This window comes from Poromitra crassiceps (assembly GCF_964638095.1).
Source record: "Poromitra crassiceps genome assembly, chromosome: 22".
In the NCBI taxonomy this organism is placed as follows: Eukaryota; Metazoa; Chordata; class Actinopteri; order Beryciformes; family Melamphaidae; genus Poromitra; species Poromitra crassiceps.
Genome location: NC_139647.1, coordinates 15,903,646 through 15,921,998, shown reverse-complemented (window position 1 = coordinate 15,921,998; position 18,353 = coordinate 15,903,646).

Sequence of the window (18,353 nt, the reverse complement as noted above, 5' to 3'; positions counted from 1 at the left end):
GATGTGGTGAGGAAACGGATAGCAGTCGATCCAGAGTGAATATGTGTTGTTTACGAGCCGCGATACAAAAAAGCACATGTATGCACGCGCGCGCACACACACACACACACACACACACACACACACACACGTGCCTGAGGCATTTGGTGGTACCTCCTTCGTAGTTTATTCCCACTCTGCTGGGCTTAATAGACTGGCATAATGAATTTACTCCCAGTCACCAAAGCCATTTTTAATAAAAGACAAATTCCCTCTCTGCGACTGTTATTGCCAGCAGTGTCCTTACCACCTCCGAGACCAGCTAATATACTCTAATGGCATTATGCTGTCTCACTAACACTTATTGGCATTAAGATGCTGCTACAGTATTACGGTATGCAAAGTTGAGATTGATATTATTTGTAAATGGACCCCCGCGCAAATATTTTATATGATTATTTTTTATCATTTCAAATGTACGCATTGCAGAGGCATTTTATATTTATATTACAAATATAAGTAACAGCAAATCTGCTATCCTCAGATTACCCAAGTTCATATATATCCACAGAATATTTGTCCATAATATGACTGTATCCGTCACGTGGAAAATGTGACATCTGTCATTATTACCCATTGCCAACATAATTGTTTACATGTCGAGCAATGAAAATGAGCTCAGATGGAATTAAAGATGCAATTAAACTGATATTATAATGATTATTATATTTATGTGTGATATAACGATGATGTTGTACGTCATTACATGACAAAAAGTCTCAAAATGGGTAATAATAACAAAAGTGTGAAAAATCAACACTTTTAAGGTGTAATGAAGATTAGAGACCGTAGTGTCAGAAACAAGAAGCAGATCCATTTGAGCAAATCTAATTTAATGGCTTTAAATTAAAGCCCTTAACCCCTGCGCCTGTATAATAAGCGCGTGTATAAATGGATTACAGTGTGTCAGGGCACCTACGCAGCGCCGGGCACCGGTGGAAAAGGAGGCATTTCACTGTGTAAATAAATGATTTAATGTAGTGAAACGTTCCCCTTAATTCACCCTGAGAAAACTTCACTAAGAAACCCCAGGTTATGTGAAGGAAATTAGATGATTTCATTTTCCATGCCGAGAGAGAGAGAGAGAGAGAGAGAGAGAGAGAGAGAGAGAGAGAGAGAGAGAGAGAGAGAGAGAGAGAGAGAGAGAAAACCCGGCGTCTGTCATATTTTGTAGGAGTTAATAAATGTCATGGCCAGAAATTGAAGTTTATGCCCATGACCAATCTACACACCCTGAGAGAGGCAGGGAATAATATACTGTGCTCACTGTGTTCTGTACACGCTTACAGCACGTACACGCTTACAGCACGTACACGCTTACAGCACGTACACGCTTACAGCATGCATACACTTACAGCATGCACACGCTTACAGCACGTACACGCTTACAGCACGCATACTTACAGCAGGTACACGCTTACAGCACGTACACGCTTACAGCACGCATATACACGCCGTTTTTGGCAGATATGATTTTGTCTGGTGTTGTAGGTAGAGAGATAACAGTGAAACTCTGATCAAAACAGACATTCTTCCAGTCTCTAATTGTGTTCACGTCTTGTAAATGGAATAAGTTTAACAATTCAACATTCAACATGCTGGCGACCCCTGGGAACCCCCCTCAAGGACCCCTGGGGGTCCATGCGCCCCACGTTGAGAACCACTGTTATAAACTGACAACAGTTTTCGCACATTTCTCCAACACTATCCAGCCACAGCCTTATATTAAGGCAGCTTTTCCTGGCTTACTAAACCTATAAAACTCCCAATCCCACGATGCCAGAGACGCGGGAGAGGAGGGTATCATTCTATATGACAGATACCATCTCTGTAGAGTCCGCCCCTCCAAACCTCAGCGTCTCCGAACTGCACATGCACCCCCCCCCCCCCCCCCCCCAACTTACTTTCCTCTAACAAGGAAACAGCCCAACAACTAATGTAATAAATACAGCCTGTAATAAATCACTAATAATTTACAGAAGATCCCTTTAACAGCTTTCTCCGGCGCATCACTCAAGACCCCCGGGTCCCCACTTCCCCGTATCCTCGGCGCTAATGCAGCGCTAATGCAGCGAACGGGGGGCTTGTTTTTATTCGCTCGTGTCCCACTGTTTGGATAATCTCTCGATTTACCAAAGCCCCACGCTGACAGCTCCTCCTCGCCGAGTCCCGAGCGCCCACAGATGTCCAAATACCACCTAATGCAGCCGGCCGGGATCCCGCGTGCGAGAAGAGAGAGAAGAAGACGAGAAGGAGAGGCACACGCAGAGATATATGGACTCCATTTTGTCAAGGCAAGGTTTTTCATTCTGCCGGGCAGGATGTGAGCTGAACTCCTGAGTTCCTCCACAGATTAATCACGGAGGATACTTTCGGTTCCGCTCGCTCTCGACTTTACTGCACAAGTCCAGACAGACATGGTATTAGAGAGGAACTATGCGAGCCAGAATAATGTGGTAAACAGGCCCGGCCCGCTCGGATGCTCCGGGCGAGACGGGCTTCCACACAGTGCTGTCTGGCAATCAACGCATGTCAAACACAATAGGCATCAAATCATAGTTAGCGGATGAGCACCATGTGACGGGATACCCCGGCCAAAGCGCATCACTACTGTGATACTTTGATGATACCACAGGAATTGCACTGCAAACATGGCTGATGACGACAGGAAGTGAGCTTTGCACGTTTTCGCTGTACCGTTCCAGCTGCTAACACAAATGGCTGTCCCCATGCTTGAAGGTCATTTTCTAATTCTTGTACTGTGTGTGTTTTATACTGTGTGTGTTTTGTACTGTGTGTGTGTTTTGGTCAGACAGAAGTGGAAAGAGTATACTGAAAGCTGAGCAAGTGAACTTTTATTACCGTAATGTCTTTAAGTTTACTCAAGTAGGAGTAGTATGGGAAATATGTACTGGACAGTATACACACAAAAGTATTGAATGAGTAATTACTTTCAGTCAAATTTGAGTCGTTTTGAATGTTCCCAAATTCTTCCTCTAGAATCAAATAATGATGAAATAATGACTTTGACACACCATAAATAACAAATCTACTACTCTCATGGCCGTATGTCTCCCTCACTCAAGTAAATAATGTAGAAGTGAATACCTAAAAAAACACGTCCTCCAAAAAGTAGCGTTACTCAATAGTGCTACTAAAGTGCAGTAGAGTAACTGGAGGAGGTCTAATGTGGCGTTCTTCACATGTGCGGTGTGAGAACCTGCGCAGAGAGGGAGAGCAGGCAGAGAGCAGTGTGTATGTGATGGCTCTGCCATGTCAGCTCATTGGAATGGTTGATGACTTCACACCGAGCCGGACCCGGTCCGGGCGATGATGGGAGAGGTCTTAATGTAGACAGCCATAAACACAGCGGGCCCATCTCTAAGCCTGAGAGGCTCCTTTGTGTATCTCACGCTGCACAAACTGTTTTGATGAATGGCGGCGACCTCTGACCCCCCCGATGACGGATGGCGCTCCGAGGGGAAATGTAACCAGAAGGCAGCGGATCGCCCGGCCCGGCCCGGCCCGGCCCGGGCCATCCTGTTTGGGAGACGAGCTGGACTCTGGCTTCATCATCCCATTTTGTTTTGCGATGATGTATTTAGTTTTAGCCAAGAGTGGCACAGTACCTGTGGAGGAAAGCATCCATCATAACAATGCGAAGATTTTATGTTCGCTATTTGACAGGTATTAACGTGGATTGCAATTAATCCTCATTAAATGAATCTAGGTTGTTTTTGTATAATGCATTTTCTATTCCTATAATAGGCCTATAAATAGGCTACTTAATAACTTCAGCACTCTGTACATTGAATCACAATTTCCTCTTCGCCGTCACGTCATCTAACTTTGGGAATGTAGTGAAATATTCTGCCCAGAATAAAAAGTGACGTAGAATATTGAAGTGGTGAAACATCTGTGTCGCAGACACAATCACTTGTCATGTAACATAAACTACAGTTCTACCACATAACACAAACACTCACATGGTATTAGACTGAAGATCAATCATCATCCATCAATTTGTCTCAAAATATTCATCACTGTTACAAATCCATACAACATGAATGTGTAATGAGAGTAATCAGCTATATCAGCATAACAAGTAAATATATATATAAATATAATGTATATAAATATATATAATATATATATATATATATATATATATATATATATATATATATATATATATTAATATAATATTTTATTATATATTATATAATAATAATGTAAAATATAATATAATAATTTAATTCATGCTTAATTAATGCTTTTGTTGATTTTTATTATATTGGTCAATGGGTAAAAAAGGAAAGTCTTGTATACTGCATGGGAAATCCAGTCATCCAAAATGAGCGGTACCGTTCTCAATGAACTGAGCATCAGCGCAGGGCCAACTCACACACACACGCCTGCGTGCACACGCGCACACACACACACACACACACACACACCGCCCCACACACACACACACACACACGCGCACACACACACACCGCCCCACACACACACACACACACACAGGTCATCTCTCTGTACACAGAGCCTGTTTGTACGAGCGGTGCGTTTGTGAACCTGACAGTGGAAAATGTGAGGCGCTCCCGCCTCCCTTTGGTTTTGGCGCTTTGATTTGTTTGACAGGGGAGAAAATTAGAACAGCGGGAGGAAAGAAATATGAAAATATCACTGGTAATACTTTCAAAACACAGATATTTTCCTTGCTGTCTTGCAGAATCTATGGCGGGTGTGTGTGTGTGTGTGTGTGTGTGTGTGTGTGTGTGTGTGTGTGTGTGTGTGTGTGTGTGTGTGTGTTTGCGCGTGTGCACGTGCACGTGCACGTGTTTACATATGAATGCGTATGCACACGTGTGTATATTAAATCCGTATACTCCAATACAACAGTGAATCATCTTTACTGATGATATGGTCTCTAATGGTTTGTCTATATATTGCAGGTTTGGTTCCATATCTCCAGGGCTCTTTGTGGTCTCTCCATGTCTCTGACTTGATTCCACCAACTTCATTTCATTCACGTATTTATTTATTTATCCGTTTCGACTTTATTGCTTTGATTTCTCTGAGCCAGGGGTTATTTTGTTTTAATGAACGTCTCGTACGTCTCCTTTGTTCGATCCAGTAACTGAACTTTTCAGAGTAAACTCTCTCATTGGAGATGATGGTTCAGTTGAGGAGAGCAAACACAGACTGTGCTCTGATTATCCATAACTTTTGGCATATTCACAACATAGCTGTGAGGCATCACAAAGAGACGAGAAATGGAGGAAAAAGTCAACTTTTGTCCCGTGTGTCATCATAGTTTATCCTGCTGAACACTGTTACGTTCCACTTTGAGGCAGCCTACCTGATGCTGCCAACAGGGCACTTTTTGCTACTGTTGACCCCATGGCCCTTTGACCTTTCCTTTATAGGAATGTCCCATAGCCTATAGTGTGTTAGTACAAACCAACTTAGTGTGTTAGTACAAACCAACTTAGTTGTTAGTACAAACCAACTCGACAAATGCTTCACACAGGAGAGGACTCAATCTAAACCTACATCATTGATTTAAAGCAGCTACGAGCAACTTTTTCGATTGTTATTAAACAGTATAAATTTAATATCAATGCATCACATCTTACCTCTAATAGTCGACGAGACCAACGCAGAGTAGTCTCGCTTGAACCCCGAGTGAATCGGCCAGTGTTAGTCTGTCTGTGGCCAGGGAAGATCAGGAAGTGAAATGAAACGGTTTGCAGCAGCCACTTCGGCCATAACCACAAAATAACTTCCAAAAAACCTGTTAGAATATAACGAGAGATGTTCGCGAGAGTATGCGTGGCGTTCACATTGTTTATGCTATTGCAGCGCGAACGGGGTAGGCAGGCAGCTGCGTTTCACTTCCGGGTTTCACTTCCGCGTTTCACTTCCGGGTAGCCGGGCCGGCGGTAAGGAGAGAGAGAGAGAGAGCCCCCTGTTGACGCGAGTTTAGACAGACACAGACTTAATAATCATTTAAGGGAGCAATCTCCGATTCACACGGCTTTGGTCTCAGCTACTATTATAGGTAAGATGTGATGCATCAATATTGTAATTATACTGTTTAATAACAATCGAAAAAGTTGCTCGTAGCTGCTTTAACACGAGCGGACAATCATCTTTAGTTGTAAAAAAAAAAAAAAAAAAATGTTTAAGGGGAAATTTGGTGACCTGAGAAGTGAGTAAAGCTCTGATTTAGCCCTATTTGTATTTGAAATGTAGGCTAATAATATAGGCTATATATACAGTAGGCTAGTTATTAGGCTAACTCACTGCCTCCTGTGTGTGTGTGTGTGTGTGTGTGTGTGTGTGTGTGTGTGTGTGTGTGTGCGTGTGCGTGTGTGTGCATGTGTGCGTGCGTGCGTGCGTGCGCGCTATAGCTCCTGCGCACATAACGACCCACCTCTCTAGAGAGTGTCGAGATACAATCAGCCACTGTCCCACACCGGCATCCAGCAATAATAACACAACAGCTACTTTCCCCTCAGCACGGCCAAGTCAAGCCAAGTCTCTGAGTCAAAACATGACAATGAGCGTGTTATTTGCTGAGGTATAAAAGCTGACAAAGTAAATCCCCTTTTGGACACAAAAAAAAGTCAAATGATTTATTTACTTAGTTATTTATTTTTTGATGGAAATGTGCCGACATGAATAATAATGAATAAGCCCTTTAGGTTAGCTGTGACTTTGCCTGTCGTGGAAAGCGGCCGTGTGAGTAGTGAGTAAAGCCTCTCTCACACACTGACTCAGTGGGATGTGTGTGTCTTTATTGGATGAGGCAGCGCGAGCTAATATATCAGACGACCCCGTGGCTCCGCGAGTCACAGAGATTAAATGACTGTTCAGTGTTTGGGTTGCGTTGGGCTTTGAGTGTTGGCCGTCGCTCGCGAGCCAGAAACGAACTTAAATCACACGGCGTGGCAAAAAAACACACACACACACACACACACACACAGAGAAAACACTGATGCTATTGTGCCGTGTGGGCCATCCCACCGAGGCTGCTTGACTGTACCCGGAGAGGAGACACCACGTAAGGAAAGAGGAGCAAGAGCGATTCAGGATCCTGTGAGGAGCGGTGAGAAAAGGGATATGAGAAAGGTGGTAATTAAAACAAATCAAAGGAGCGGGGCTATTTTCCTTATCGATTCATCTGTCGATTGATTTGTCCGATTAGTCGAGAAAATGTCGAAAAATGACGATCACTTTTCCCCCAAAAGCCCCCAAAATGACATCCTCAAATGTCTTCTGAGCAACGGTCCACAACCCAAAGAGAATCAGTCTAAATGATTATAAATGTGATCTAATCGATTATAAAAAATGAAATAAATAAATAATGTTCTCTCGATGTCTAATCGATGGCAGTAATCGACGAATCGTTGCAGCTCGACAAAGGAGGTGTGAAGAGATATATTTGAAATTGTATTTATTAGGATAAACCCCTTGAGATGAATCATCTCGTTTTCGAGGGGGTCCCAACATACAGAACAATCATTACCTATATGGAAGCGAGGGATGCAGTAAAGGAGGAGAAACAGGAAAAAAGAGAAGGAGCAGAAGAGAAACAGGAAGTAGAAAGTGAGTGAATGAGAGAGAGAGAGAGAGAGGGGGAGAGTTGTGTGGAGGGTGGATGCGGCGTCTCTCCTCTGGGACGGGTCTCGCAGCGCAGCGGAGCGTGGAGCTCAGGTGTCCAGTCGATGGCTGATGCATTAGGCTGCTGATACCAAGCCGCTTTGGGTTCAAACACACATTTTCTTAATACAACATGAGCCCGTTTCCCCCCCTCATTAATCATGTAACCCGATTAGGCCCAGAGGTCTGGCCCCGGATCAGAACCTGCTCCCAGAGCTGCCCCTCATTTCTGCCGGGCTTCTCATGCACACACACACACACACACACGCACACGCACACGCACACACACACACACACACACACACACACACACACACACACTCTCTCTCTCTCTCTCTCTCTCTCTCTCTCTCTCTCTCTCACATACACACACACACACATAGAATATATTATGCACACATGCAGAGACATACACAAATATAAACATAGAGACACACACATACATACTCTTTCCAATATGTTAATAGGTGTGTGTCCACACCATTAAACACAACACTGAGATGTCACCGTGGTCCTAAAGGAAGGAAGGGACCGGGAGACACGTGTTTGGTCCCTCCGAAAGGAAGGGACCGGGAGACACGTGTTTGGTCCCTCCTAAAGGAAGGGACCGGGAGACACGTGTTTGGTCCCTCCTAAAGGAAGGAAGGGACCGGGAGACACGTGTTTGGTCCCTCCTAAAGGAAGGAAGGGACCGGGAGACACGTGTTTTGGTCCCTCCTAAAGGAAGGAAGGGACCGGGAGACACGTGTTTGGTCCCTCCTGAAGGAAGGGACCGGGAGACAGGTCCGTGTTATGATTAGGACTAATTTGAGCGAGTGGTCAGGACACACAGTGTGACAGACAGGCTGACAGAGAGGGTTAAACTGAATACGCCTGAACTCAAACACCATCTTGGTCACATGACACATGACAGGCGGGCCCAATCATCGATTTGCTCAGGCTCATTGGCCTGCAGCTCAAGTGAGCTGTGACAGGTAGAGAGCTGCGCCGGGGGAACGTGGCACCTTTTTACTGTTAGTCACACACACGCACACAGACACACATGCGCGAGTGCACACACACGCACGAACACACACACACAGACACAAACACGCACGCACACACACACACACACACACAGAGAGAGAGAGAGAGATGATTAGTTTAAGAGGGCCTGAGGGCTTCATTACAATATCACAAACAATTATCATGTCTCTGAAGGGAGCAGAAACGTGTACACACACACACACACACACACACACACACACACACACACACTGAACTTTAGAAACAGGGACAACACACACCTGACTGGAGACACAGACAAGGCTTTGTTTGTGATGAGAGGATGAGTGAGTCAGACGCTCCAGCGTGACTTCACATTTCTGCTGCTTTGCTTCAGTGCTTCAAAGAGCTGGACGTCCACTGGGACGTCCACTGACTGTCACTTCTGCTCAGTGGATGACAGTCATCTCTGATGCCTTCATAGATACACAGATACACACACACACACAGTCACACAGTACGTCTACAAGCACAGTGCACATCTGAAGTTGCTGTTGTGCCATTACGCTAGAGCTTCAGTCACTGCCACAGCTACCTCGAGCGTCAATGCTGCACTCGACGTGCGATCACGCGTTTCCGCGTCAGAAGACGTTGCCAGGTAGGTGGTTATTATCGCCATGGAAACATCTTAGCCTGCACGTGTGAACGCCCGCTGACACATTTCAGCACCGCGGACAGCGCTTTACTCAAAATGCCTCGGTCAGGTTTAGCCTCACAAAAAGCCACACCCCCCTCAGGTAGAACTCTAAATACAGTTCTGCTATGAAGACGCATTACTGTAGGAAAGACTTGATTCGTGATTTCATCTATAAAAATGTTCTCTTTCAAATGTTCACATTTCGCCTCACTTGCCTGGTCACTCAGGTATTTCCATTAAACACACCACCTACTTTATTGGGAGTGTGTATAGTATACTGTCATATTATATTATATATATATATATATATATATATATATATATATATATATATATATATATATATATATATATATATATATATATATTATATATATATAGTATACTGTCATATTATATTATATATATATATATTATATATATATAGTATACTGTCATATTATATTATATATATATATATATATATACTGTATATATATATATATATATATATATTATAAATATATAATATATATTTATATATATATGTGTTATATATATATTATATATATATATATAATATAATATGACAGTATACTATATATATATATATATATATATATATATATAATTATATATATATTGTATACTGTCATATTCCAGAGAAGAAAAGAAAAAAGTCTGGTTCTGTTGATCCAGGTCAACGATGGGAACTTTTACTGTCATAACGCTTTTCGTTCCATCCTGTGTGCCTCCTGTATGAGACAAACCCGACGACTGAAACTAGATCCCTGAAAAGTTGAAAGGTAGTATTGAACTGGGACTCGTTAACCCTGGGTTACCCTAGGTAATAGGCTTTAATTATACATGTGAATTATACTTGTGTCATGGCAGATACAAACTCTGGGCACAGTCATCAACATGAAGACTTGATCTCGTTTGTCTATAGGCTTCTTTATCCACCATAAAGGTTTAGAAAAGAAAAGACTTGAGTGAGGTGAGTGTGTGTCTGAGCTTACTTGTTAGCAGGTCGCGCTAGCTTCTCCTGCATTGCTCCAACCGCTCTCCGACCTGGTCCACCGGTGTTCCTCCTCTGTGTCCTTTTGTCGGTTCAGTTGGACATACAAGACACAGACCAAACCTCGAGACAAAACTGTTACAGAACAGGGAAACTTCCATTCTATTGTCCCTATCACAGCATTTAGCCAGACCGAAAACGTTTCATTCTCACCCGTGTGACCTAGCAGCCCTCGAGAGTTTACCCGGAAGTCTTTCTTGTAGACTTCCTCAACGGCCTAATAATCCTGTAAGCTCCACCCCCATCGGTCCCAAAACCAAACAGGAAGCGTGGTTAAATAAAGGCTAAATAAAGTACATCGAGCAATTACAGGCTGCTTAGTCACAGAGGAAATCAGCCTGCAAATCAGTCAGCGAGTGAGTCTGACTCCACTTTAGGAAAGCATTAGCGCAAGTTGAGCTAACAACAGCATCGCGTTAGCGAAGCACCGAACGCCCGCCTGTCAAGTCGGCTCGACCAGTGTGAGAACACAGGAAGCTGGGCCAGAACCAGGGAAACCAGAGCATGGTGTGTGTGTCCGTGTGTGTGTGTGGGTGTGTGTGTGTCTGTGTGTCCATGTGTGTGTGTGTGTGTGTGTGTGTGTGTGTGTCGTGGGACCCAGAGGGCCATAGCAGACCAGGTCAGGCTGGGTTTACATGCCTGACACGCTGTCACAGATACCCCCGAAGCGTCCGTCACTCAGCACATACACACATAGATCCAGACGTTGACATACAAACACACGCGCGCACGCGCACACACACACACACACACACACACACACACACACACACACACGCACACACACACCACTATGTCCGATCTGTATCTGTCAATTAAAACCCAAATACATGAATCAGAAACAGCTTTTGGACTATTAATTTATGCGCTTGTGTTCCTCTTGAACTAATCAAAGTCATCCTAATCATAAGGCTTTTGTTACGCCGTTGCTTTTCGTGCAGAACATCTGATCTTGTTGAGAAAGATCTCCATGCGTACTTTATAATCCCCTCAATGAACAAGCATAGACTTGTACACAAACCAGAGAGATGTATTTCACCTGGAGTATTACCATGTCAATTACATCATTTCTTTGTTCTTGGAAATTGAATCGCTTCCATAAACAAAATGCTAAGTTCCTAAACTACGTCAACCCAATCGCCAGAATAAAATGTCCGCATTGTTTCTATAGAATCCACAGAAATGTCAAATATGAACATTTCTACCACTGAGGGTCCTCCAGCACAGACACCGGCTCGTCCCGGGTTACTCGCTACCGGGCCCGATAACGTGACGTGGGAGCCACGGCTCGAATCACCGGTTAAGTTTAGCCAAGCAAAACGACTTGGTTGGGTTGAGGTAACAAAAGCAACTTGGTTGCGGTTAGGTTGGGGTTATCGTTATGGTTTCGGTTATGGTTAGGGTTATGGTTATGGTTAGGGTTATGGTTAGGGTTGGGGTTAGGGTTTGGGTTATGGTTATGGTTATGGTTGGGGTTAGGGTTAGGGTTAGAGGTGGGGTTAGGGTTTGGGTTGGGGTTTGGGTTATGGTTAGAGTTGGGGTTAGGGTTAGAGGTGGGGTTTGGGTTAGGGTTGGGGTTAGGGTTATGGTTAGGGTTAGGGTTGGGGTTAGGGTTATGGTTTGGGTCGGGATTCGAACCAACACTCTCATGATGAGAGTTACAACCTCTCTCACTCCCACCCTTTCTCCCTAGCGTGATTTTGACCTACCTAAACCTCAGACTGTCATTATGTTCAAAACCGCTGGAGGTCGGCCCGAGGCGACGTGGATCACGTTAATTATTCACGTATCTAGAAATGTGAAAGGCAACATATTTTCTTTCAGAAACGTTAATGTTTTACATTGTTTGCTTTGTTACAAAGTGACAAATACTGAAGTGTGTCGTTTCCTCGAAAAGGAGATGCGAGATCATAGTGAAGTTGAGTGTTTTCTATCCAGGCCAGGAGTGGAGGTATAGTATCATGGTGGTTGTACATGATGTTGTGGAGAAAGCACAGATAGGGTTGCCTGAGGCTGACGGTGCCACTTACACGATTTCCATACAATGGCATAACGATGCATATGTACAGTCGCTCGCTCGCTCACCCTCTCTCACTCACTCACTCACTCACACACAAACGCACACACACACTCACACACACACACACACACACACACACACACACACACACACACACACATGCATGGATGGTATTTCAGTCCATGGTAGTAGGCAGTGTGGAAGGTTTGAGCGAGCTGTCTGTGTGGTTTCCTGTGAGAGATTCATCCATCAACTACCACAATGGCTCTGATACAAGACACCCATAAACACACACGAACGCACGCACGCACACACACACACACACACACACACACACACACACACACACACACACACACACTATCCATGTATTGTTCACACACAAACGCTCACATGCAGAGTTCTTAGACACACAAATTGTGCCCATTGTAATTAAGACACTTTGGGTCACTGTTAAGAAGTTGTGGGTTAGGCCTTTATTAACCACAACTGAATGGGCTTAGTTCACCTGCACCATTTTGGGTCCCAAATATAATTGCTTACTGAGAGGGATGCAAAATTGTCACCTATGGGTGCTTTGAGCTTTTGTGAGAGAGAAGAATAGTGTGAGTCCAATGGCACGAATGCAAGACACTGTGCTAAATGCATTCCCTATAAGCTATTGGCCGCCCTCCACTCTGCCCCCTATGGGCTGCAGATCAATACAGTGTTAAGTGGCCCATTGAAAATAGCAGCGTAGTGTTAAGTTGGTCTGTCAAAGCAGGCAGTCTACAAACTGGCCAGCAGCACTTCAACTCAAGAGCGGCCATCTTGTTAACATGGATTCACTCATCAGCTATTGGTTGTGGCTCAAATGGACACGTGCAAGCTTGTACACACACACACACACACACACACACACACACACAAACACACGCGCGAATAATTACTAATTGTGACTGGGTGGGGGGCTAGGTTGGACAAAAAGACTCAGTTCCCAGTCTCTATCCGTGTCGCTCAACTAGAATGAGAACTTTCTCCCACCTTTTGTTGTTAAAACTGGGTGGAAACAATTTGAAAGTAGGACAATTTTAAATAAGCAGCATCGCAGAAGTAATCCAGAGTCTTTAGGGTGGCCCTTCGTGCAGAAGGGGGGGGGGGGGGTGACATGGTAACACGGTAAGTTGCTGCTGTTCAAACTACTATTTCTGACAAGATGTTCCCAGATGATTGGTAGGCTGAGATGTCTGGGAGCTGAGACTAGAAGAAATAACACCTTGACTCCCGGGAACTGACCAGCGAACGTTACAGTACCCCAAAAATAATAAAGTATCATGCTAATATGCGATTTGCAATACTCAATACTCTATATATGTATGTATGTATGTACTGTATGTATATATATATATATATATATCTATATATATAATATAAGTCTGTGAATGAACAGTGAATGAAATATTCAGGTGCTGAAAGGTAAAAACGTGGAAAACAATTCAAAAGGTTCCAAAATGAGTGTGTCAAGACTCCCGGGTGGCTCCCGCAATTCACACATGTTCCCACCTACCCCTCTGTATTTCTTTGGTCTCAAAGATGGTCCAAAAATAAAGGAGGATATCCGGTCAGATTAAGGCGGGATGTCTGCTCATTTACCCACTTGTGATTGGTCGAAAATCATCGAACTTCCTTCCGGTCTGAAGCGTTTTTTTTCTTTTCTTTGGAAGATGACAACTTCCTGTGTCCAGATTGTAATGGTCTGAAGTACAGACTGTCTCTGGAGCATTGGAGGAGTGTGGAAGAGAGAGACTGGCTGGAGTGACTGCTCCCAAATTGACCCAAAATACTAATAATCAGAATAGTGAAGAGGAGGGAAACCACTTGTAAGTAAGACGATTTTCTTTCTGCCCATCATCTCATTTTTGGTTTTTGGAAGCAGTCAATATAAAGAGCTCTGGTCAGAGAGAGTTACGTTCACATCACAAAACATTAGAAATATACCAGTGACAAAACATTACAGCCCTGAAAGATTTAAAATGATCTTCACCATGACTCTCTCTCTCTCTCTCTCTCTCTCTCTCTCTCTCTCTCTCTCTATTCACCTTTACCACAACCGACTCCATCTTTCCAGAGAGTCACATTTAGCCTCACTCTGTCTGCCTCCCACCCACAACCACACACACACACTCACACACACACACACACACACACACACACTCACACACACACACACACACACACACACACACACACACACACAACCACACACACACAGCCGCACTTTGGGGGCGAGCGAGTGAATTCCTGAGGGCTATCGGGTTTCGGGTTGCCTTGGCGACCGAGCACGGAGGCAGATCCATTAATCATTGAGGGCCGTTCGCTCCAGAGTGGAGGTCAGACTGATTGCTGTGGATAGAGTATCATCCCAAAACACACACACACACACACACACACACACACACACACACACACAACCCCACACACACACCTACACACACTTACACACACAGTCACACACACACACACACACACGCGCGCACACACACACAGCTACGCACACACACACACGCACACACACACACACACACATACACACACATACACACACACACCTACATGCACACCTACACACACACACACACACGCACACAAACACATAATACACACACACACACACACACACACACACGGTGGACCGAGAGCCTCCTTGATTTGAATTAAAAAAGATTAGGCTGCCTTCCCTTTCCCAACCTCTAGTCCTACTTACACACACACACACACACACACACACACACACACACACACACACACATGACAGACAAGCACATGTTAACATACAAACACAGACCCAATATACGCCAACACATGCGTTTCCTCTCTTGGTCTGTCCACTCGCTCTCTCTCTCTCTCTCTCAAAGGTACACACACACACAGACACACACACACACACACAGACACAGACACACACACACACAGACACACACACACACACAGACACACACTAAACAATCTCTCTCTCCAGTGTCGTCTAGGCATCAGGCCGGCCGTGGCGGTGTCATGTGACGTGGCTGCGTGGAGCCGAGTGGATTAAGAGATTGGAGCTACGCATTTATTTTTCAGGGACTCGGCTGAAACACTAGACCTGCACAGGTGTCTAGGAAAACTGAGAGAGAGAGAGAGAGAGAGAGAGACAGAGAGCAAGGGAGAGAGAGGAGACAGACAGAGAGAGAGAGAGAGAGAGAGAGAGAGGAGAGAGAGAGAGACGATGTATAAATGAAATGATTTTCTCTCTGCTGTATATTTCTCGTTGACTATTCTTCCTTCCTTTTCCTGTCTTCCCATTTCCTCCATATCTCATCTTCACTGACTGTTGCTTTATCTGTGGTTCAGTTGAAATGATAACTCACTCGCCTCGAACTCTAACGTCTCTGCTGCTCCTTCCAGCCCGTGAAATGCTACATTTGTTACCGAGCTTTTATACCGTCACCCTGTGATGGATTTACTAGTCCACTGGGGGTGCCAGGGAGATGGAGGGAGGAGTGGAAGGATGGCGGAGAGGTGGAGGAGAGGAGGGGGGGGGGGGTACGGTGCCGAAGAGCGCTTGAAAGAAACACCGCATTGTTTAAAAGTATCTCGCATTTTCAACAACGTGTAGCCGTGCAACACACACAGGGCCTACTTTTCAACATGAAGGTGTGAAAATCCATTGCAATTACAGAGAATAACAAATAAATGTGAAATATCCCAAATGACATCCACACAAGTTCAGTTCAGTCTTACTGTAATCGTTCCTAAACGGCAATTAGAAAATCATCTTTCAGTCTCATGAAACAAGCATGAACTTGTCTTCTCTGAGGTCGTGGCAGGAGAACCTGTCTTCTCTGAGGTCGTGGCAGGAGAACCTGTCTTCTCTGAGGTCGTGGCAGGAGAACGTGTCTTCTCTGAGGTCGTGGCAGGAGAACTTGTCATCTCTGAGGTCGTGGCAGGAGAACCTGTCTTCTCTGAGGTCGTGGCAGGAGAACGTGTCTTCTCTGAGGTCGTGGCAGGAGAACTTGTCATCTCTGAGGTCGTGGCAGGAGAACCTGTCTTCTCTGAGGTCATGGCAGGAGAACCTCTCTTCTCTGAGGTCGTGGCAGGAGAACCTGTCTTCTCTGAGGTCGTGGCAGGAGAACCTGTCTTCTCTGAGGTCGTGGCAGGAGAACTTGTCTTCTCTGAGGTCGTGGCAGGAGAACCTGTCTTCTCTGAGGTCTCTACACTAAAGGACAGTTTCTGCATGATTTCACCATTTCATGTTGATGCTGAATCAGTTTTGCCATATTACCTCTCGGACTCATTCACTCCCTTTCAGTTCCAAACAGCACAGAGAAGAGCTGCCAAGAATCATTTGACTAATTCCAGCTTCCATACAGTACAGTCCCACATGGAAATGAAAGCTACATTTTCACACTGTCGAGCAGTGATACTCAACCTGTGGCCCGGGGGCCAGATGCAGCCCGCGATAGGGTGCAGAGTCACCCCCGACCATTTTATAATTCATAATGAAAACTAACGTGAAATAAAGTTAGACTGAGCTCCAGCTCAATTGACAAATACCGCCGTCTGCTCGCCACCCAGGCACTTATATGTAATCTTAACTTAACTTAACCTAACTATCTATCCTGTGTGCATGAAATTGTCAGACTAAACTGACACCCCAAAAACCTACAATCCGCTACAGAAACATTTATATTAATGTTTGTTTATTAATTGGCCCCTTGCCTCCTATCCTTTTACAAAAGTGGCCCCTGGGCAAAGCAAGTTGAGTATCCCTGCTGTAGAGGCTAAGCCACTGAGGTGTTACTGTGTTTGGTGACTTAAAATGTGAGACAAACTTCATGCTTGAACAATCTGTTCAGTTCATTTATTTTCTGATTCATCTTCTTTGTTTCTATTTAACTCATACATTTAACTCATACATTTAACTCATACATTTAACATATACATGTAACATATACATGTAACATATACATTTAACATAATACATTTAACATATACATGTAACATATACATTTAACATATACATTTAACATATACATTTAACATACATTTAACATATACATTTAACATATACATTTAACATATACATTTAACATATACATTTAACATATACATTTAACATACATTTAACATATACATTTAACATATACATTTAACATATACATTTAACATACATTTAACATATACATTTAACATATACATTTAACATATACATCTCCATCATACATTTCCAACAACAAACAAACAGACAAACAAACAAACAAACAAACAACCGGTATAGGCGACTGCAGTAACCAGCTGTCTCACTGTGTGTGTTGTCAGAGACTGTATGGAACACCTGACCAGACAAAGGGGTTAGTTCCGACTTACAGAAAGCATGCTGATTGGCTCACGCACACACACACACACACACACACACACACACAATTAAGACATTTGCTGCCCTCCTCTTAACGGGGAGTAACTCTTATCAATATATTAAATATCTCATTAACATTAAGCTATGCAAAACGGCAAAGGAAGGCAAGAAATTAACAACACCCTAGAATTGTCCTTTAAGGTGGTGTTTGGGAGAGCAGGTTTGGGGCTTGAGAGCTGTGCAGTGAAGCAGGTGGTGCAGTGCAGCAGGTGGTGCAGTGCAGCAGCTGCAGTACAGCAGGTGGTGCAGTGCAGCAGTGCAGTGCAGCAGGTGGTGCAGTACAGTAGGTGGTGCAGTGCAGTGGAGCAGGTGGTGCAGTGCAGTAGGTGGTGCAGTGCAGTGCAGCAGGTGGTGCAGTGCAGCAGGTGGTGCAGTGCAGTGGAGCAGGTGGTGCAGTGCAATAGGTGGTGCAGTGCAGCAGGTGGTGCAGTGCAGCAGGTGGTGCAGTGCAGCA